General features: G+C 45.5%; 1 protein-coding gene across 5 annotated transcripts in view; it reads left to right on the top strand.

The window, feature by feature from the left end:
- ERCC6 (ERCC excision repair 6, chromatin remodeling factor) overlaps nt 1-23,472 on the top strand; it is a 259,795-nt gene that overhangs the window by 80,266 nt on the left and 156,057 nt on the right. The window contains exon 1 of one of the 5 annotated variants that reach the window (XM_069753045.1): nt 21,924-21,976. The exons of the other annotated variants lie outside the window; for them this stretch is intronic. The gene's annotated coding sequence lies outside the window, so the exon portion shown is untranslated. Of the gene's footprint in view, nt 1-21,923; nt 21,977-23,472 lie in introns of those variants that run through there. 5 annotated transcript variants of the gene reach the window in all.

Here is a 23,472-nt window from a genome sequence, read left to right as displayed (position 1 = left end):
AACAGTGATTTACCCCCACATATGGGGTATCAGCGTACTCAGGAGAAACTGGATAACAACTTTTGGGGTCAAATTTCCCTTGGGAAAATAAAAAATTGCAGGCTAAAAGATCATTTTTGAGAAAATAATTTTTTTTTTTATTTTCATGGCTCTGCGTTATAAACTTCTGTGAAGCACTTGGGGGTTCAAAGTCCTCACCACACATCTAGATTAGTTCATTTGGGGGTCTAGTTTCCAAAATGGTGTCATTTCTGGGGGATCTCCAATGTTTAGGCACACAGGGGCTCTCCAAACGTGACATGGTGTCCGCTAATGATTGGAGCCAATTTTCCATTTAAAAAGCCAAATGGCGTGCCATCCCTTCCGAGCCCTGCCGTGTGCCCAAACAGTGGTTTACCCCCACATATGGGGTATCAGCGTACTCAGGACAAACTGGACAACAATATTTGGGGTCCAATTTCTCCTATTATCCTTGGCAAAATAGGAAATTCCAGGCTAAAAAATCATTTTTGAGGAAAGAAAAATTATTTTTTATTTTCATGGCTCTGCGTTATAAACTTCTGTGAAGCACCTGGGGGTTTAAAGTGCTCAATATGCATCTAGATAAGTTCCTTGGGGGGTCTAGTTTCCAAAATGGGGTCACTTGTGGGGGAGCTCCAATGTTTAGGAACACAGGAGCTATCCAAACGCGACATGGTGTCCGCTAACGATGGAAATAATTTTTCATTCAAAAAGTCAAATGGCGCTCCTTCCCTTCCGAGCCTTACCATGTGCCCAAACAGTGGTTTACCCCCACATGTGAGGTATTGGTGTACTCAGGAGAAATTGCCCAACACATTTTAGGATCCATTTTATCCTGTTGCCCATGTGAAAATGAAAAAATTGAGGCTAAAAGAATTTTTTTGTGAAAAAAAAGTACTTTTTAATTTTTACGGATCAATTTGTGAAGCACCTGGGGGTTCAAAGTGCTCACTATGCATCTAGATAAGTTCCTTGGGGCGTCTAGTTTCCAAAATGGGGTCACTTGTGGGGGAGCTCCAATTTTTTTTTTTTTTTTTAATCAAATATTTTTATTAAACAGTAAGAAAAATATAAGTAGATTACATTACTGTAAACAGTACATACATATGTTCTGCATTTTCAATAAACTTTTTAATCCCAAACCAGCTTCCCTCCCCTCCCCTCCCCCCCATCCCCGGAGACCCAAGAAGAACCACTCCGATCCTCCCAAACGTCTATCCTTAACCAAGAACAAGAAGGTGTCATGTCAATACTGCTCCCACGGGGGCAGAGTACCCAAAAAACTAGAAAACAATCTCCAGATCACGCCGACTTGAGCCAAGGATTCCACAACTTGTTGAAAAGGTCCATCTTGTTTCTTTTAGAATAAATGCTCTTCTCCAATGCCACGATATAGTCCACTTGTGTCATGAAGTCTCTTCTCGTTGGTGGCTCTACCCTTATCCAAAACTTAGCGATCAACTTTCGAGCAATAAACAGCAATCTTGCAATGACTGTTTTGTACGAGTTATCAGTTACAATCTCCTCTACGTAACCCAATATGCATACCAAAGGATCCCGTGGTATCGAACATTTGTATGTTAGTCCCACTTTATTTAGCACCACGATCCAAAACGAGGATAACCTGGGGCACTGCCACATCATATGGAGGATACCCGCCTCGGACTGCGAGCACCTAGGGCATTCGGAGTTAGGCCTTAGACCAGCTTTATACAACATGTCCGGAGTTCTATAAGCCCTATGAATGACCAACAGCTGTGACAGCCTCCCAGGCTCACTCATCGAGATCCTGGGCACGTATTCCAATATTGAGTCCCACTGATCGCCGTCAATCACCCCCAGGTCTGCCTCCCACTTTGCTCTAGCTCTGATAGGGTGCCCCTCTAAAAAGGAAAATAGAAGAAATTCATATATTCCTGAGATCACCCCCTTCGTGCCTTCCCCTATGAGGATAAAATCTAGCATTAGATCCACCTGGATCTCCGTAGGCCCCTTCTTACATTGTGCCCGATATGCATGAGAGATGCGGTTGTATTGGTACAATTCAGAGCTTGGCAGCTGAAATTCCTCCTGTAGTGTTTCAAAATTCTTAACTCTACCCTGGTGCAAAACTTGGCTTATCCGAGAAATTCCCGCTCCCTTCCAAACATGGAATCCCTCCATCTGTCTAAACTCCTGCAAGAGACAATTATTCCATATGGGCGAAAACCTAGTAAGTGCCCTCACACCCCTAATTCCTTTAACTTTGTCCCAAACCTTATGGATGAGCCTAACAGTACAAAATTTAGTCCCCTTCTCTCGGAAATGCCCACCCTCCAAACCCTCAACTAGTACCCTTGACCCAATCAGTTTCCTCAGACTGCAGGGTGTCCGCTCCCAACCCGATTCCACACCCCATCCCCTAAAATGCTGACATTGTGAAGCCAAAAAATATAACCATGGGTTGGGCAGTGCCACTCCCCCCTCCGTCTTTGGTCTTTGTAGGATTTCCTGTTTAAATCTAGGACTTTTCCCTCCCCAAATCAGCTCGCCAAATAGAGATCTAATCCTCCGAAATCTATTCTGCGATATCCATATAGGGGAGTTGTGCAGCACGTAGAGAAGTTGCGGCATCACAATCATCTTTATTAGATTTATTCTACCAATGACCGATAAGTGTAACTTTTTCCACGCCTGAACCTTAATACGTATCTTCCGCAATAGTGGCGCCAAATTTAGTTCCTCAAAACTCGTCAGAGGCAACGCAATCTGAATCCCCAAATATTTAAATTTATCCACCAACCTCAACTTTGCATGAGATTCCCACATAGCACTATTCTCATAATCCCCATCCACTAACATCATATTGGACTTTTCCCAATTGATTCTCAGGCCAGAGTAGCTCCCAAATTCTTCAATAATGGCCTCCGCCCCTGTCAGGGACTCCCCCGAATCCTCCAAGAAGAGCAAAATATCATCTGCGTATAACGCTACCTTCTCTTCCGAATCTCCGTACATAAATCCCCTCACCTCCCGGGAACCTCTAATTTTTGCAGCAAGGGGTTCCACCGCCAGGGCAAAAAGCAGTGGGGACAAAGGACAGCCCTGTCTAGTCCCCCTAGACAAAGAGAAAGTCTCAGAGAGGACGCCATTCACCCTTACCTTTGCCACCGGGGAAGAATACAGCAGCCGCACCCATGAGATGAACCTAGGTCCAAACCCCAAACGTTCCAACACTGTCCACAGATAACTCCACTCCACACAGTCAAAGGCTTTGTGGGCGTCCAAAGATGCCACAACCCGTTTGCCAGCATTATCTGAAGGGATTTGTAAATTTAAGAACAACCTTCTCAGGTTGATTGCCGTTGACTTGTTAGGCATGAAGCCTGACTGGTCAGGGTGCACCAATTTGTCTATCACCCTACTCAACCTATTTGCCAAGGCTTTTGCCAAAATCTTAATATCGGCAGTCAATAGTGAAATTGGTCTATAGGATTCTGGCATCAGTGGATCTTTATCAGCCTTAGGGATAACCACCACTATAGCCTCTCTCATCGACAAAGGCAACTCCCCTCTTTCCAGCGAGCTATTGTACACCCCCACCAGCCTGGCCAACAGAGTTTCTTTCAAGGTCTTATAAACCTCAGCTGGAATGCCGTCCGCTCCCGGGGCCTTACCCCCCGCAACACCTGCCAAGGCCACCCCCAGTTCCTCCTCCCCAATCGGTTCCTCCAATAATTCACACTCCTCTCTACTCAACCGGGGCATATCAATTTCTTCCAAGTACCTCTCCATATCCTCGGATCCCTTCTCCACACTGGACGTATATAATTTCCCATAAAATTTCCTGAACACTTCCAGGATCTGCTCCCCCTGAGTAACCAACGTTCCCTCCTCCGTCTTAATAGAGTAAACATGTGAAGAGTCTCTTTGCGCGGATGCCACTACCGAGAGCAAGTGCCCCACTTTCTCCCCCTCCGAGTAGAAAGTTTCTCTCTGGAAGGCCCTCAACCTCTCCGCCTTTTTCAAAAATAACTGATCGACCTCCCGCTGAGCTGCCCTCATACGACTCTGAGATTCCCCGGTACGATGTTCCCCCAATGCCGCCTCTGCTGCTTTCAACTCCTCTAAAACGCCCTGATCCCGCTCTTTGGTCCTTGTCTTATGTCTTGAGATATCCCTAAACAAAATTCCCCTTAAATAAGCTTTCATGGTGTCCCACACTACATGGCATTCCGCGCTCCCTTCATTAATTTTGAAAAATTCCTCTATCTCTACTCCCACCTTTGCCATGTCCAAAATTTGTAACCAGACTGGGTGAATTTTCCAACCCGCCCTCCTCAAACCAACCTGACCTGACAACTTTAGAGAGACCCGAACTGGGCTATGGTCTGATAAAATCCTGGGATTATATTCCACCCCGTTTAACAGTTCGTTCATCCTATCGTTACCCAAGGCAACATCAATTCTTGACATCGAGCCGTATGTAGTCGAGTAACAGGAATAAGAATATGTATTGGGATTGCGGACCCTCCATAAATCAATCCAACCAATTTCTCTGAGATAGTTACCAAAGGGAGTGTCATTACCGTCCCTGCGCTGTGATGCGTGGTTACTCTTGTCCCAGTGGTCATTTGCTATATTGTTTACATCACCCACCACCAGAAGGGGGATCCCATCCCAACCTCTTATAGCCTCCAATATGTCCTGGATCTTCCTTCCAGAGTATGGCGGAGGTATATACAATGATACTATGCACATTAAACAGTCAAGGATTTTACACACTAACAAAACGTAGTGACCATCCGTATCAATTTTAACCTCAACTTCCTCAAATGGGGTATTAGTGTGAATTAAGACTGACACTCCCCTCGCGTAACTAGAGAACGTCGAATGATACGCCTTGCGCACCCACCGTTTCTGTAATATATCAACTTTTTCCTCCACTAGGTGGGTTTCTTGCAGGCAGATCACCGAGGGCCTCTGTTTCAGAAGATACTGAAATATTGCCGCGCGCTTAGTGGCGTCCGCTAACCCCCTAACATTCCAGCTTATAATATTAACGTCCCCTCCCATTTTCTAGAGAAAAAACAATGAGTTAGAGCAGTCTCCTTCAGGTCTCCCCCGACACCCCCCCACCCCCTCCCATCCCCCTTTCCCAACTTCCCCATCTAAAACTCAATAGAATTCAACTAGTACAAACTTTCTTTCTCTGTATGAGAACTGAGAGCTCTTGATAGAACCTAGAACTGAGCCCCTTGCAGTCCATCTCTCCCCCTCCCACCGCTAACAGCATGAAATATTCTTTGCGCCGCCGAGCACACTATTTCAAACTTTTGGGTGCATTCTGTAAGACAAGTTCAAAAATCACCATCAGGGGGTATAAACAAATGAATGACGAAGTCTCAGCGTCAGTCTCATCGGTTCCGATCCACGCCAATTTTCTTAGTATTGGTATCTAGCCAGTGCATAGCCTCCTCCGGGTTCTGGAAAAAATGAACACGGTCCAGCGCCACCACCCTGAGCTTAGCCGGGTATAACATCGAATATTTTAGGTCCAGGTCTCGGAGCCGCCTCTTGACCTCGCCGAACCTCATTCTCAGTTTCTGCACCGATGCCGAGTAGTCCGGATAAATGGAGATCCGATTTCCGTCTATACTCAGTCCGTCACTGATCCTGGCCTTCCTTAGTAGGGTTTCCCGGTCCCGATAGTCCAAAATTTTTGCCAGCAGAGCTCGAGGGGGGGATCCAGGCGGCAGGGGCCGGGTGGGGACTCTATGGGCCCTCTCCACGGAAAAGTGGTTGGTAAGGTCTGCTCCTCCCACCGAGTTTTTGAGCCATGCCTCAATGTATTCCGTAGGATTATTCCCCTCCACCTTCTCCGGCACCCCAATTATTCTTAGATTGTTCCTACGGGACCGATTTTCCAGGTCATCTGTTTTAAATTCCAGTTCTGCAATGCGCTGAATGTATCTCTTTTCTCTTTTCAACAGTTCATTTGTCTGATCTTCCACACTGCCCACGCGCTCCTCCACCACCTCCACTCTTTTCTCCACTTTACGCATAGCAGAATTAAGGGACTTCATTTCAACTGTTAAATCGTCTACCCTTAGGTTCAGCGCAGCCAGGGCAGATTTGCAGTGTATAACGACTGAGAAAATGTCCTGCAGTGTAGGTTCCCCCACATTTGATTGCTGCGCACCCTCAGAGTCCTTAGCCTGCACTGGACTGGCGGTGGGTGACATGTTAGTTGTCTCTTGCATCTCCTGCCTCTTCCCTGGAGAAAGCCGCTCCTCCACCACACTGAGGGTGTCATCCCCTCCTCTCTCCTGTCTCTGCGGGACTTCCTCCTCATCCGGCCCCTCAGGGCCCAGCAGCAGGGCACCCCCCTCCTCTGTCCGAGCAAACCGCTCCAGCCGGGCGATTACCTCAAGCCTCCGGCGGTATGCGGTGCCGGCTCTGGCCGCCTCCTCCTCTGCCACGGCGCCATCTTGGATTTTCGCGCCAGCCGCGGGCGCTGACTGTCTTTTGCGCGGCATTACCGCTCTTCTCCTTTCGCTGCCTCCGGCACTCTCCTCCGTGCCCAGGGGTCCTGCGGAGCAACTTCACCCGGTTTTCGGCGCTCGGCGGCGCCTTCAAGGGTAAGGATTTAGGAGCGGTGCGGGGAGAGAGATCCGTCGCACGTCCGCTCACATCGCTCGCTAGGCCACGCCCCATGGGGGAGCTCCAATTTTTAGGCACACGGGGGCTCTCCAAACGTGACATGGTGTCCGCTAAAGAGTGGAGCCAATTTTTGATTCAAAAAGTCAAATGGCGCTCCTTCCCTTCCAAGCCCTGCCGTGCGCCCAAACAGTGGTTTACCCCCACATATGAGGTATCAGCGTACTCAGGACAAATTGGACAACAACTTTCGTGGTTCAGTTTCTCCTTTTAATATTGGGAAAATAAAAAAATTGTTGATAAAAGATAATTTTTGTGACTAGAAAGTTAAATGTTCATTTTTTTCCTTCCATGTTGCTTCTGCTGCTGTGAAGCACCTGAAGGGTTAATAAACTTCTTGAATGTGGTTTTGAGTACCTTGAGGGGTGCAGTTTTTAGAATGGTGTCACTTTTGGGTATTTTCAGCCATATAGACCCCTCAAACTGACTTCAAATGTGAGGTGGTCCCTAAAAAAAAATGGTTTTGTAAATTTCGTTGTAAAAATGACAAATCGCTGGTCAAATTTTAACCCTTATAACTTCCTAACAAAAAAAAATTTTGTTTCCAAAATTGTGCTGATGTAAAGTAAACATGTGGGAAATGTTATTTATTAACTATTTTGTGTCACATATCTCTCTGGTTTAACAGAATAAAAATTCAAAATGTGAAAATTGCGAAATTTTCAAACTTTTCGCCAAATTTCCGTTTTTATCACAAATAAACGCAGAATTTATTGACCTAAATTTACCACTAACATGAAGCCCAATATGTCACGAAAAAACAATCTCAGAACCGCTAAGATCCGTTGAAGCGTTCCTGAGTTATTACCTCATAAAGGGACACTGGTCAGAATTGCAAAAAACGGCAAGGTCTTTAAGGTCAAAATAGGCTGGGTCATGAAGGGGTTAAAGAATATTTTAGGATTATTTTTACTCTCTCTGGCAATGAGTCTCTCTATCTCAATCTTTGCTGCCTTGATTTGCTTTTTACAGAATTTATTTAATTTTCTGTATTTATTTAATGCCTCCTCACTACCTACTTCCTTTAATTCTCTAAATGCTTTCTTTTTGTCACTTATTGCGCCCCTTACAGCTCTATTTAGCCATACTGGTTTCCTCCTATTTCTAGTATGTTTATTCCCATACGGTATATACTGTGCACAGGTCCTATCCAGGATGCTAATAAACGTCTCCCATTTTCTTTGTGTATTTTTGTGTCTCAGGATATCGTCCCAGTTAATTGCACCAAGATCCTCTCTCATCCGTTGGAAATTTGCCCTCCTGAAGTTTAGTGTCCTTGTAACCCCTCTACTACACATCTTTTTAAAGGATACATGAAAACTTATTATTTTGTGATCGCTATTTCCCAAGTGACCCCCAACCCTTATATTTGATATGCGGTCTGGCCTGTTGGTTAATATTAGGTCTAGCAGTGCCCCCCTTCTTGTTGGGTCCTGAACCAGTTGTGAAAGGTAATTGTCTCTCATAATTGTCAAAAACCGATTACCTTTGCTGGAACTGCAGGTTTCTGTTCCCCAATCTATTTCAGGGTAGTTGAAGTCCCCCATAATAATGACTTCTCCTTGAGTCGCAGCTTCATCTATTTGCTTTACGAGGATATTCTCCAATGCTTCCATTATTTTTGGAGATTTATAACAAACCCCTATCAGTAATTTATTATTTTTTCCCCCTCCCCTTATCTCCACCCACAGGGATTCTACATTTTCATTAAATTTACCTATATTATCACGCAGGATGGGTTTTAAGGATGATTTTACATATAGACACACACCTCCCCCTCGCTTATCTGTACGGTCATTTCTGAACAGGCTATAGCCCTGCAAGTTAACAGCCCAGTCATGGCTCTCATCCAGCCACGTTTCAGATATCCCCACCATGTCATAATTATGCTCCAACAACATTAGTTCTAATTCGTCCATTTTGTTGGCGAGGCTTCTGGCATTAGTATACATGCACTTGATGTTCCTCTCTGTACTTCTATTTCTTAAATTATTAACTGTTCTGACCCCACCCCCCATGCCACCGCCACCCCCAACTTCCTTATTTGTGCCCAGGTCTCTGTCTGCACTATCTTCCCCTCCTATAAAATGAATACCCTCCCCCCCAATTCCTAGTTTAAACACTCCTCCAACCTTCTAGCCATTCTCTCCCCCAGCACAGCTGCATCCTCCCCATTGAGGTGCAGCCCGTCCCTAGCGTAGAGCCTGTAGCCAACTGAGAAGTCGGCCCAGTTCTGCAGGAACCCAAACCCCTCTTTCCTACACCAATTCTTGAGCCACTTATTAACCTCCCTAATCTCCCGTTGCCTCTCTGGCGTGGCACGTGGTACCGGCAGTATTTCGGAAAATACCACATTGGAGGTCCTTGCTTTCAGCTTGCAGCCTAATTCCCTGAAATCATCTTTAAGGACCTTCCACCTACCTCTAACTTTGTCATTAGTGCCAATGTGCACCATGACCGCTGGGTCCTCACCAGCCCCTCCCAATAATCTGTCCACCCGATCAGCGATGTGTCGGACTCGAGCGCCAGGTAGGCAGCACACCGTTCGACGATCCCTGTCTTTGTGACAGATTGCCCTATCTGTTCCCCTAATAATTGAGTCGCCCACTACCAGCACCTGTCTGGCCTGCCCTGCTCTCCTATTTCCCTCCTTACTGGAGCAGTCACTCCTCCGGCTTTCAGAGGACATGCCTGGCTGCAGCAGTGCTACCCCTGTATTGGCACCCCCCTCATCTGCCAACTTAGCAAACTTATTGGGGTGTTCCAGATCAGGACTAGCCTCCCTGGCACTCTTCCCTTTACCCCGCTTCCTAACTGTCACCCAGCTTGCTACTTCATTGTCCTGCAGCTCCATCCCACCATCCCCCCCCTCATCTGTCCCATTGAGCGTTTGCTCCGTGAGCAGAAGACTCCTCTCCATATTGTCTATGGATCTCAGTGTTGCCAGCTGCACATTTAGAGTCAGAATCTGGGTTTCCAAATGCACAACGTGCTCACATCTCGCACAGCAGTATGCACCCTCGATCGGCTGCTCAAGGACTGCATACATGTGGCAAGATGTGCACTGGATGGCATTAACAATCGTGGAGCACATTTCCTAATGGGGATTGCACCAGACAGAACAGTTCAATAAAAAAAATAAAAATAAATACAAAGTATTAATAAAAAACAGACAACAATTCAGTAATTCCTCCCTTGGAAACTCCCTGACTCCAAAGTCACTGAATCACAAGTCACACTTACCGCCGTCCACACTTACGCTCAGGCCACACTCAGCTCGCTCACACTCGCTCTGCTGAAGATTTATAGATTTTTTTTTATTCTTCTAGTTCCCCTCAACAGCAATCAACCTTGCTGTTCAAATGCACTTCCAAAAAGGACTTGAGCCCCAAACAGCTGCCCCTTATAAACCCTTAACTATGAGCCCCCACCCTAAGTTAACCCTTATGAATATAGCTACCCCCAATATTGTGGGAGCAGCTTGACAGTATGGTGCGCAAAAAGTGCCCATCAAGCCAAACCAACTTGTGGGAGGGGCTTCTGGAAGCATGGGGTGAAATTTCTCCAAATTACCTCAGCAAATTAACTGCCTAAATGCCAAAGGTCTGCAATGCTGTAATCACTGCAAAGGGAACATTATTTGATGAAAGCAAAGCTTGAAGAAGAAAATTATTTAAAATAGAAATCTTTTTTCCAGGATGTCCTTCCCCACCAGGAGGTTGTCCTTCATATCCTTGATAAGGACAGGAACACAGAAGAGGTTAAATAGCCCCTCCCCACCTCCACTCTTCAGTGTTTTTCCTGTCCCTATCAGGGACAGACGCAGGGAGTGTTCTCCAGAAGAAAATGGATGTACCTGATGCCGGATGTCAGGTTCGGTAGAGCAGGTGCTCCCGAGGGCGGTCTTCTCCTCCTGGAGGGGGCTCTGGCCGCGGGAGTCTCACTGGAGGGACTCAGATCGCAGGATACCGACAGAGGTCCCTCACGCGATAAGGTAGAGCTGTGTGCTCCCATCAGCTGCCTCATCCCTTCACAAAGGGGCTCTGAGGCAACGGCTGCTGCAGCGGTGTACGGCGCTGTTCCCCTGAACTCCACTTGTAGCCGGCGCCGGCGGCGTCTCCCCAACTTTCGGTTCCAGCACTTCACGTCAGAGGGGAGCGCGCCGGTGATGACTTCCAGGGGCGGGGACAAATTCCCAAGGTCTGTGGCGCCGGTGGTTTCCAGGCCAAGGCACGTCGGCGAGGAGAGTCCAGGGCTTGATGGCGCTGAGATCAGATGGTCCCAGGCTGGTCAGCGTGCGTTCCAGATGACGCATGTGCAGTACAGCTGGGGACCTGCAATCGCCATAGATACCAGCAGCTGAGCTCGGAAGGAGGACGAATCCGATGTCTTGAAGTCGGGTAAGACTGACTATTTAATGACGGACAGCTGACAGCACACCTGACTTAGTATTACAGGGCTGTGGAGTCGGAGGTAGTTTTGGTTGGAGTCGGAGTCGGTAGAAATGTACCGACTCCGACTCCAGCTTTAAAAAAAAAAGTATTAATATTTCATAATTGAACTTTCATATGAATTTTATAAATGTTAACTCAAATATATATGTTCTATCAAACTATGAACAACAGTGATAAGCAGTTCTGCTGGAGATAGACATTTCTTACTTCTTGTGTGTCACTGTTCTCCACTGCCCTTATCTAATCTTATACTTGGTTAACCTCATGCTGCCCCAACCCGCCTACTTACAATGTATGAAACTGAAAATGTGTTGCAAATTCTTAATAGTAAAGCTCCTCCTCTAGACTAGATGTTATTAACTGCATAAGTGTTTATTGTATATTTACTTACAAGAGTTTATAAAAGTTATTTGCTATATTCTAATTGTATTCTAATAAATATAGTTTTTGCTCTAAGTGGTCTGATTACTTATGATGGTGAGAAATTGAATAAGCACGATGTTAATATTTGACAACAGTAAATTTATTGCTACGAATTGACCATTTATGAAGGAGTCGGAGTCAGAACCTGATAAAATCCAGGAGTCGGAGTCGCAACTGTGGCTTACCGACTCCACAGCCCTGCTTGGTAAGATGGAGGGTGCTAGTCATCCAGACGTCCAGTCCCTAGAGCTGCCCACGGACCATGTGAGTAAACGTGGTGGAGAAGTACCTAGCGGGACTTTAGATCCGTTAGCTACAGGGACTTCTTTTACATTTTAGGACAAGGACATCCCCAAGCGGTCTGCCACTAAGAAGAAGGCTATCAGATGTCCGTTATGTGCCGCCAAACTCCCAGACTGTTTTATAACAAAAAGTTATGCGAAGCGTGCATCGCTAAACTACTCAAAGACGAACAAGCTTCGTTATTAACTAACATTAAAACCATGATAAGAGACAAAGTCCAGGCTACTGTATCAACATTGGTGCCACCCCAATCCCCTCACCCTAAGAGGCCCAGATGGGATATGGACTTGAGTTCGGAAGAAGGAGAGGTATCAGGATATTCCGACCTGGACTCTGGTGAAGTTGACAATTCCTCAGTAGTATTTCCGGAGGAACTCAAAAGATACCTGTTCTTGTCCGAAAACACGGTTGTGCTCCTAAAAGCAGTTAGGAGTACTATGAAAATAGAGGACTCCACTGAACCACTATCTGTTCAGGACGAAATGTTCGGGGGCCTGAGAACCTGCAGAAATAGAGTATTTCCAGTCAACAACTATATAACGGCGATGATACTGGAAGAATGGGAAGATGTGGGGAAAAAGCTAGTAGTCCCGAGGAACTTCAAGTACCGTTTTCCCTTTGATCCGGAAGAAACTAAAGTCTGGGAATCTGTCCCAAAGATCGACATTCCGGTAGCTAAAGTTTCAAGGAAAACATCTATTCCTTTGGAAGATTCATCTGGGTTAAAAGACCCGATGGATAAAAGGTCGAAAGATTTCCTTAAAAAAGCCTGGGAGTCGTCAGCTGCCATTATGAAAACAAACATAGCGGCCACCTCTAGCAAGATCCATGAGCCTCTGGGTAGACGAGCTGGAAGGCCGCATTAGACAGAGCTCCCAGGGAAGGAATTCTGAAGTCTCTGTCAATACTAAGAATGGCGACTGATTTCATGGCGGATGCTTCAGCAGAGTCAGTGCGTTTTGCAGCTAGAAATATGCTGTCAAATGCGGCAAGGCGGGCCCTGTGGCTAAGATCTTGGACGGGAGATACTCAGTCAAAAAACAAACTTTGTTTGATTCCCTTCTCTGGTTCTCATGTATTTGGTCCTGTCCTAGATGAGCTGCTCGAGAGAGCATCTGACAAGAAGGGCTTTCTCGAAGGGAAGCCTAAGAAGGTGCCATTCTTTCGGAAAACTCGCTCCCACCCTAGGTAGGACGATAAAGGGAAATGGAAGTCCGGCAGATGGAGCTACCCTAAAGACGGCAGGGGAAGAGGTTCCTTTCAAGACCAATCGTCAGGACCCACCAGACAATGACGCCAGCAATATAGGAGGGAGACTACAGTACTTCCTAGAGGGCTGGCAGAATATCACTTGAAATCAGTGGATCCTGCAGACGGTCGCCCAGGGGTACAGGATAGCATTCACCCAGCTGCCCCCCAAAGGGGCTAACACGTACAGAGTCGTCAGCAGTCCATCAAAGACTGTTAACAGACATACAAGAGCTCTCAGAACTGCAGGTTAACAGTTCTGGTACCCCATCACCAGCGATTTCATTAGCATTACTCCAGCCTGTTCTCCATAAAAAAAACCAAGCGGAGAATACCGTACAATAATAAACTTAAGACGTTTAAATCAGTGGGTAGCTTACAAAAGCTTCAAGATGGAGTCTCTCCGATCAATTATACCTTTAATAAAAAAGGACTCCGTAATGTGCACGCTACATCTCAAACATGCGTACTACCATGTACCCATCCATCCCTCACACCAAAAATTCCTCAGATTTGCAATAATAAGCCACGAGAAAATACATCATTTCCAATTCCAGTGCCTACCATTCGGTCTCGCTTCGGCCCCACGAATATTCACAAGACTCATGAGAGGTCATGGCCCATTTAAGAGAAAAGAACGTTCTCATAGCCCCATACCTGGACGATCTGTTGATGGCAGATTCGCCTCATCAGATGGAAGAGTCTTTAACAATGACCATATCACTCCTGAAGAGTCTAGGGTGGATAATAAATTCAAAGAAATCATGTCTCAGACCAGAAAGACAGAAAATATTCCTGGGAGTACTACTAGACTCCGAACGGGAATACTCCTTCCTACCAGACAAAAAACAACGGAAACTCGAACAAGAATTTCAGGCACTTAAGGAAACGCAAACACATTTCCATCAGGAAAGCCATGAGAGGTCTAGGTCTAATGACCTCATGTATTCCCAGCGTACAATGGAGCCAGTTTCATTCAAGAATTCTTCAACGGGAGGTCCTTTCTGTATGGGATGGCAAGAAAGATTCCTTGGAGAACAAGATGTTGTTACCCAGCGAGGTGAAACAGTCTATGGCATGGTGGATCAACATGAAATACCTCAAAAAAGTAAGACCCTGGAGAGTGTCTCCATGTGTAAATGTAACCACAGATGCAAGCTTAACCCCTTTTTCCGTCAATATGGCCATGTGAGGGCTTATTTTTTGCGGGACGAGATGTACTTTTGAACGATACCATTGGTTTTACCATGCCATGTAACAGAAAATGGGAAAAAAATTCCAAGTGTGATGAAATTGCAAATAAAGTGCAATCTCACACTTGTTTTTTGTTTGGCTTTTTTGCTAGGTCACCAAATGCTAAAACTAACCTTCCATTATGATTCTCCAGGTCATTACGAGTTCATAGACACCTAACATGTCTAGGTTATTTTTTATCTAAGTGGTGAAAAAAATTCCAAAGTTTGCTTAAAAAAAATTGCGCGATTTTCCGATATCAGTAGCGTCTCCAATTTTCGTGATCTGGGGTCAGGTGTGGGCTTATTTTTTGTGTGCCGAGCTGGCGTTTTTAATGACACCATTTTGGTGTAGATACGTTCTTTTGATCGCCCGTTATTGCATTTTAATACAATGTCGCGGCGACCAAAAAAACGTAATTTTGGTGTTTTAGAAGCATGCACTACACGATCGCCTCTGCTACATAGAGGTGAAGTACAGATCACCTCTATGTAGCAGAAATGCAGGTGTACTTTGAACGCCGACCACAGGGTGGCGCTCAAAGCAATCGGCCATCAACAACCATAGAGGTTTCAAGGAGACCTCTGATTGTTATGGCAATGCATCGCTGACCCCCGATCATGTGACGGGGTCAGCGGTGCGAGCACTTCCGGCCGGAAGCGCTAGTTAAATGCCGCTTTCAGCGCTTGACGGCAGCATTTAACTAGTTAATGGGCGCGGGCGGATCGTGATTTTGCTCGCGCTCATTGCGCGCACATGTCAGCTGTACAAAACAGCTGACATGTGGCGGCTTTGAGGTGGGCTCACCGCCGGAGCCCATGTCAAAGCAGGGGATCTGCCAGCTGACGTACTATTACGGCAGCTGGCAGAAAGGGGTTAAGGAGCTCACATAGAAGGACATTACCTTCAGGGAACATAGCCCACATCGGTATGCAACAGTTCATCCAATTACAGGGAACTCAGAGCAGTTTGGGAAGCACTGAAAAGATGCCAAGAGGAGGTGCAGGGGCGTCACCTCAGGATCTTCTCAGACAACTCGACCACAGTATCTGTACCTCTTCATCAGGGAGGTCTGAGACACAGTCACCTCCAAGGTCTAGCAGAATCAATATTCTCTTGGGCGGAATGCACTGTGAAGTCCATCACGGCAGTACATCTAAAAGGTTCAGAGGACCATATAGCAGACTTTCTCAGCAGAGAAAAGGTGCAACCCTCGGAGTGGTCTCTAAACGAAAAAGTCTTTGTTCAGCTAACCCAGCAGTGGGGCACACCACAGATAGACTTGTTTGCCTCAAGGCAAAATACAAAGACGAGTTGTTTTCATTAAATCCAAGAGACAATCCAACCGGGGTGGACGCCTTGGCACAAAGCTGGAACATGGAACTTGCTTACGCATTCCCTCCACTCGCTCTAATTCCGAGAGTTCTGAGGAAAATTCAGGAAAGTCTTGCAACAGTAATCCTAATAGTGCCATATTGGCCCAAGAGAAGCTGGTTTCTTCTTCTGAAGTGGATGGCGTTGGAGGATCCAGTTCTGCTTCCACCAAGGTGGGACCTTCTGACGCAGGGGCCGCTGGCCCATCAAAATCTAGACATGCTACAGTTTTCAGCGTGGATCTTGAAAAGGAAATCCTAAGATCAAAAGATCTATCAGATTCGGTTATCTCAACCATGGAAAAAAGCAGGATGCCAGTGACCTCGGCTATAAATCTAAAAATCTGGAAGAAATTTTGTGCACAGAGCAAAACTCCAATATCTATCTTTCAAGTACCAAATATTCCTCAGGTCTTAAATTTCCTTCAAGCAGGCTTCAATATGGGTTTGAGACCTCGTACTTTAAAAGTACCAATTTAAGCTTTAAGCGCCTTTTATGATTATCCACTAGCCGATCACCCCTGAGTAGTAAGGTTCATTAAAGTTACGCAATGTATTAGGCCAACAATACGTAATACAGTACCCCTGGAATCTCAGCTTGGTACTAAACGAATTACATAAAGCTCCATACGAACCTCTAGATCAGGCAGACCTAAAATCTGTAACGTTCAAAACAGTCTTCCTGGTCGCAATAACGTCAGCTGTTATGAAAGGTAATTCAGTACCACAATGGACATAGAGGTCAGCGCACATACAGTGACCTGGCAATAACCCAAAAAACAAGAACGAGCTCTGAGACGTGGGAACTCTGTTGACCGCAATCCCTAATCCTCTCCAACCACACTAAAGGCAGCCGTGGATTGCGCCTAACGCTCCTTATGCAACTCGGCACGGCCTGAGAAACTAGCTAGCCTGAAGATAGAAAATAAGCCTACCTTGCCTCAGAGAAATACCCCAAAGGAAAAGGCAGCCCCCACATATAATGACTGTGAGTTAAGATGAAAAGACAAACGTGGAGATGAAATAGATTTAGCAAAGTGAGGCCCAACTTTCTGAACAGAGCGAGGATAGGAAAGGTAACTTTGCGGTCAACACAAAACCCTACAAAAACCACGCAAAGGGGGCAAAAAGACCCTCCGTACCGAACTAACGGCACGGAGGTACACCCTCTGCGTCCCACAGCTTCCAGCAAGCAGGAAAAAACAAATAGACAAGCTGGACAGAAAAAAACAGCAAACAAAATAGCAAAAGTGGAACTTAGCTATGCAGAGCAGCAGGCCACAGGAACGATCCAGGAGGAAACAGGTCTAATACTAGAACATTGACTGGAGGCCAGGATCAAAGCACTAGGTGGAGTTAAATAGAGCAGCACCTAACGACTTCCCCACATCACCTGAGGAAGGAAACTCAGAAGCCGCAGTACCATTTTCCTCCACCAACGGAAGCTCACAGAGAGAATCAGCCGAAGTACCACTTGTGACCACAGGAGGGAGCTCTGCCACAGATTTCACAACAGTCAGCAAGGCGAATAGGCGAGATCCAAGCCCTGTCCATAACGGACCATACTTAAAAATACAGGAAGATTGTATTATCTTAAAATTGATCCTACGTTTCTCCCTAAAGTAGTGACTGACTTTCACAGAAACCAGGAAATTATATTACCTACGTTCTGCCAGAACTACAAAAATGACAACGTTCTCTCCATTCTTTGGATGTTAAAAGGACAGTATTACAATACTTAAAGCTTACAGACGGCTGGAGAATTGACTCAAACCTCTTCATCCATATGTCCGGGAAGAACAGAGGGGAAAAAGCCTCAAAGGCTACTCTATCCAGATGGAATCCATTATTTGTGCTGCGTATATTTCAGCTGGTGAATCTCCTCCAGAAAATCTAAAGGCTCACTCACTGAGAGCAATCTCTGCCTTGTGGGCAGAGAGTGCAGGTGCATCTATGGACCAAATCTGCCGAGCGGCAACTTGGTCTAACTCAAATACCTTTTGCAAACACTACAAGCTAGACATTGTCAAATCAACAGACGGTCTTTGGGAGGAAAGTCTTCCAAGCTGTAATCCCAACCTAAATAGGAGTTATTTGGTATTTCTCCTGGTGGTGCTGTCAGGTGGGACGTCCTAGAAAGTAGGAATTAGTCCTACCTATAATAGTGGTTCCAGGAGTCCATCATGACGGCACCTCTTATTTACCCTCCCTTGAATTCCTGTCTGAAATGTAATATGAACATGTATAGAGAGGAAGTTCAATAAAATTGCGTTGCATCCATCCTGGTGTGGTACTTTGTAAACTCACTTAACCCCTTCATGACCCAGCCTATTTTGACCTTAATGACCTGGCCGTTGTTTGCAATTCTGACCAGTGTCCCTTTATGAGGTAATAACTCAGGAACGCTTCAATGAATCCTAGCGGTTCTGAGATTGTTTTTTTGTGACATATTGGGCTTCATGTTAGTGGAAAATTTAGGTCGATAATTTTTGCGTTTGTGAAAAAAATGGAAATTTGGCAAAAATTTCGCAATTTTCAAATTTAGAATTTTTATTCTGTTAAACCAGAGTTATGTGACACAAAATAGTTAATAAATAACATTACCCATATGTCTACTTTACATCAGCGCAATTTTGGAAACAAAATTTTTTTTTTGCTAGGAAGTTATAAGGGTTAAAATTTGACCGGCGATTTCTAATTTTTACAGCAAAATTTACAAAACAATTTTTTTAGGGACCACCTCACATTTGAAGTCAGTTTGAGGGTTCTATATGGCTGAAAATACCCAAAAGTGACACCATTCTAAAAACTGCACCCCTCAAGGTACTCAAAACCACATTCAAGAAGTTTATTAACCCTTCAGGGTCTTCACAGCAGCAGAAGCAACATGGAAGGAAAAGGTGAATATTTAACTTTTTAGTCACAAAAATGATGTTTTAGCAACAATTTTTTTATTTTCCCAAGGGTAAAAAGAGAAACAGGACCCCAAAAGTTATTGTACAATTTGTCCTGAGTACGCTGATACCCCATATGTGAGGGGGAACTACTGTTTGGGTGCACGACAGGGCTCTGAAGGGAAGGAGTGCCATTTGACTTTTTCAATGAAAAATTGGCTCCAATCTTTAGCGGACACCATGTCGCGTTTGAAGAGCCCCTGTGTGCCTAAACATTAGAGCTCCCCCACAAGTGACCCCATTTTGGAAACTAGACCCCCCAGGGAACTTCTCTAGATGCATAGTGAGCATTTTGAACCCCCAGGTGCTTCACAAATTGATCGTAAAAATGAAAAAGTACTTTTTTTTCACGAAAAATTTTTTAGCCTCAATTTGTTCATTTCCACATGGGCAACAGGATAAAATGGATCCTAAAATTTGTTGGGCAATTTCTCCTGAGTACAGCAATACCTCACATGTGGTCACAAACCACTGTTTGTGCACACGACAAGGCTCGGAAGGGAAGGAGCGCCATTTGACTTTTTGAATGAAAAATTGGCTCCAATCGTTAGCTGACACCGTGTCACGTTTGGACAGCCCCTGTGTGCCTAAACATTGGAGCTTCCCCACATGTGACCCCATTTTGGAAACTAGACCCCCCCAAGGAACTTATCTAGATATGTGGTGAGCACTTTAAACCCCCAAGTGCTTCACAGAAGTTAATAACGCAGAGCCATGAAAATAAAAAAATCATTTTTCTTTCCTCAAAAATTATTTTTTAGCTCGCAATTTTTTATTTTTACAAGAGTAACAGGAGAAATTGGACCCCAAAAGTTGTTGTCCAGTTTGTCCTGAGTACGCTGATACCCCATATGTGGGGGGGAACCACTGTTTGGGCACACGTCGGGGCTCAGAAGGGAAGTAGTGACGTTTTGGAATGCAGACTTTGATGGAATGGTCTGCGGGCATCATGTTACATTTGCAGAGCCACTTATGTGCCTAAACAGTAGAAACCCCCCACAAGTGACCCCATTTTGGAAACTAGACCCCCACAAGGAACTTATCTAGATATGTGGTGAGCACTTTGAACCCCCAAGTGCTTCACAGAAGTTAATAACGCAGAGCCATGAAAATAAAAAAATCATTTTTCTTTCCTCAAAAATGATGTTTTAGCAAGCATTTTTTTATTTTCACAAGGGTAACAGGAGAAATTGGACCCCAATAATTGTTGCCCAGTTTGACCTGAGTACACTGATACCCCATATGTGGGGGTAAACCACTGTTTTGGCGCACGTCGGGGCTCGGAAGGGAGGGAGCACCATTTGACTTTTTGAACGCAAGATTGGCTGGAATCAATGGTGACGCCATGTTGCGTTTGGAGACCCCTGATGTGCCTAAACAGTGGAAACCCCTCAATTCTAACTTCAGCACTAACCCCAAAACACCCTTAACCCTAATCCCAACTGTAGCCACAACCCTAACCCCAACACAACCCTAACCCCAACACAACCCTAACCCCAACACACCAGTAAACCCTAATCCCATCCCTAATCCTAACCCTAATCCCAACCCTAACCACAACTTTAACCCCAACACACCCCTAACCCTATCCATAACCCTAACCACAAGCCTAATCTTAACCCTATTTCCAACCCTAGCCCTAATTCCAACCCTAACCCTAAGGCTATGTGCCCACGTTGCGGATTCGTGTGAGATTTTTCCGCACGATTTTTGAAAAATCTGCAGGTAAAAGGCACTGCATTTTACCTGCGGATTTACCGTGGATTTCCAGTGTTTTTTGTGCAGATTTCACCTGTGGATTCCTATTGAGGAACAGGTGTAAAACGCTGTGGAATCCGCACAAAGAATTGACATGCTGCGGAAAATACAACACAGCGTTCCCGCGCGGTATTTTCCGCACCATGGGCACAGCGGATTTGGTTTTCCATAGGTTTACATGGAACTGTAAAGCTGATGGAAAACTCCTACGAATCCGCAGCGACCAATGCGCTGCGGATCCGCAGCCAAATCCGCACCGTGTGCACATAGCCTAATTCTAAGGGTATGTGCACACGATGCGGAAAACGCTGCGGATCCACAGTGTTTCAGCCAATGCGGGTCCGCAGCAGTTTCCCATGAGTTTACAAAAAACGCTGCGCACATGCTGCGGAAAAAACTGCGTGGAAACACAGCGGTTTACATTCTGCACATTTCACTTCTTTCTGCGGATTCCGCAGTGGTTTTACAACTGCTCCAATAGAAAACCACAGTGAAATCCGCAGAAAAACCGCGATAAATCCGCAGCGGTTTTGCACTGCGGATTTATAAAAACCGCTGCGGAAAAATCCGCAGAGGACCAGAATAGCAGAGGACCAGAATACGTGTGCCCTAACCCTAACCCTAGTTCCAACTGTAGTGGAAAAAAATTCTTTATTTTATTATTGTCCCTACCTATGGGGGTGATAAAAGGGGGGGGGGGTCATTTACTATTTTTTTTATTTTGATCACTGTGATAGGTTATATCACAGTGATCAAAATGTACATGTAACGAATCGGCCGGCCGGCAGATTCGGCGGGCGCACTGCGCATGCGCCCGCCATTTTGGAAGATGGCGGCGCCCATGGAGAAGACGGACGGACACCACGAGGCTCGGTAAGTTTTAGGGGGGGGGGAGATAGGTGCACGGGAGGCGTCGGAGCACGGGGTGGCATCGGAGCACGGGGGGAGCGGACAGGAGGACGGGGGAGCGGAGCACAGGACGGAGGGGAGCGGACCACAGATCGGAGGGCTGGGGGGGTGATGGGTGGGGTGGGGGCACATCAGTGTTTCCAGCCATGGCCGATGATATTGCAGCATCGGCCATGGCTGGATTGTAATATTTCACCAGTTTTTTAGGTGAAATATTACAAATCGCTCTGATTGGCAGTTTCACTTTCAACAGCCAATCAGAGCGATCGTAGCCACGGGGGGGGGGGGGTGTGTGTGAAGCCACCCCCCCTGGGCTAAACTACTACTCCCCCTGTCCCTGCAGATCGGGTGAAATTGGAGTTAACCCTTTCACCCGATCTGCAGGGACGCGATCTTTCCATGACGCCACATAGGCGTCATGGGTCGGATTGGCACCGACTTTCATGACGCCTAAGTGGCGTCATGGGTCGGGAAGGGGTTAAGGGTGGAGGTGGAGGTGGGGAGTGGCTATTTAACCTCTTCTGTGTTCCTGTCCCTATCAAGGATATGAAGGACAACCTCCTGGTGGTGTCATGATGGATTCCTGGAAACACTATTACCGGTAGGACTAATTCCTACTTTTCGAACCTTGTCAATGTCTGGACTAGATTTTCAATTCATTTGGCAACGCATTTAAAAGTATGAGTTTTCATGGAAAACACAAAATTGTCTGGGTGACCCTAAGCTTTTGAATGGTAGTGTATGGGGAAATCAGCGTGCTCAGGGGAAATCAGTGTGCTCAGGAGAAATTGCACAACAAATTGTATGGTCTATTTTCTCCTGTTACCCTTGTGAAAGTAAAACAAAAAGAGGTCTAAAGGAAATTTTTTGTGTGAAAGAAAGTTAAAAGTTTATCCCTTTTACATTCAGTTAATTCCTGTAAAGCACCTGAAGGGTTAATAAACTTCGAGTGTGGTTTTGAGCACCTTGAGGGGTGCAGTGTTTAGAATGGTGTCACTTTGTTATCCAAAGTCACTTCAAATGGGAGGGGGTCCCTAAAAATAGACTTGCAAATTTTGTTGCAAAAATGAGATCGCTGTTCAATATTTAACCCTTTTAACTTCCTAACAAAACAGAAGTCCAAAAATTGTGCTGATGTAAAGTAGACATGTGGGAAATGTTAATGACGAACTATTTTGTGTAATATGACACTGATTTAAGGGCATAAAAATTCAAAGTTTGAAAATTGCTAAATTTTCATCAAACTTCTCATTTTTTTTTCTCCACAAATGGACACAAGTGATTTTACCACTATCATGTCACAAGAAAACACTCTCATAATAAGTGGGATCCATTAAAGCGTTCCAGAATTATGGCCTCACAAAGTGACAGTGGTCAGAATTGTAAAAATTGGCCTGGTCACGAAGGTGAAAACGGGCTTTGGGGTGAAGGGGTTAAACTTTTAATAATTTTTTTATTTTTAAAAACGTTTTTTTCTTGGTTTACACTTGCTTCATTAATGTCCATGAGAGACTAGAAGCTTCGAGCATCCGATTGCCAGTTCTACACACAACGGAGCTTCAGACATGCTCACTTGCTATGAGCGTCCACCGCTGGGCGGTGCTCATACCTATCCGACAAAGACAACCACAGGGGTCTCCTGCAGATTTAGGATCGTCATGCCAACTCATCGGCGACCTACAATCATTCGACATCTTTGCTAATGGGCAGAGATAGTGACACGCTTCCGGCACGATCATGTTAAATGCTGCTGTCAAGAGATGACAGCGGCATTTAGCATGTTAACAACCACTGATGGATCACCATTCCTCCCTTGGCTGTTAGGGGCACATGGCAGCTAATGAAATCATCTGACATTTGCTGGAAATGTTGCGGGCTCATCACCGGAGCCCGTAGCGAACAGGTAGAGGCGACCTTAGACATACCTATACGTCTAAGGTCTGAAAGGCGTTAAAGAGCCGGAATTTAATTTTTCACACATTTGAGGTTGTATGCTTCTAGTGTATATCTGATAAAGGTTAACCAGACTAAATGTGAAAAAATTGATTATAAAGTATTCTTTGAATTCAATAAGTCAACTTTTAGAGGGTCAGATTC

The sequence above is a fragment of the Ranitomeya imitator genome, chromosome 2, assembly GCF_032444005.1.
Source record: "Ranitomeya imitator isolate aRanImi1 chromosome 2, aRanImi1.pri, whole genome shotgun sequence".
NCBI classification, from domain to species: domain Eukaryota; kingdom Metazoa; phylum Chordata; class Amphibia; order Anura; family Dendrobatidae; genus Ranitomeya; species Ranitomeya imitator.
This window is presented reverse-complemented; position numbering and strand designations above follow the sequence as displayed.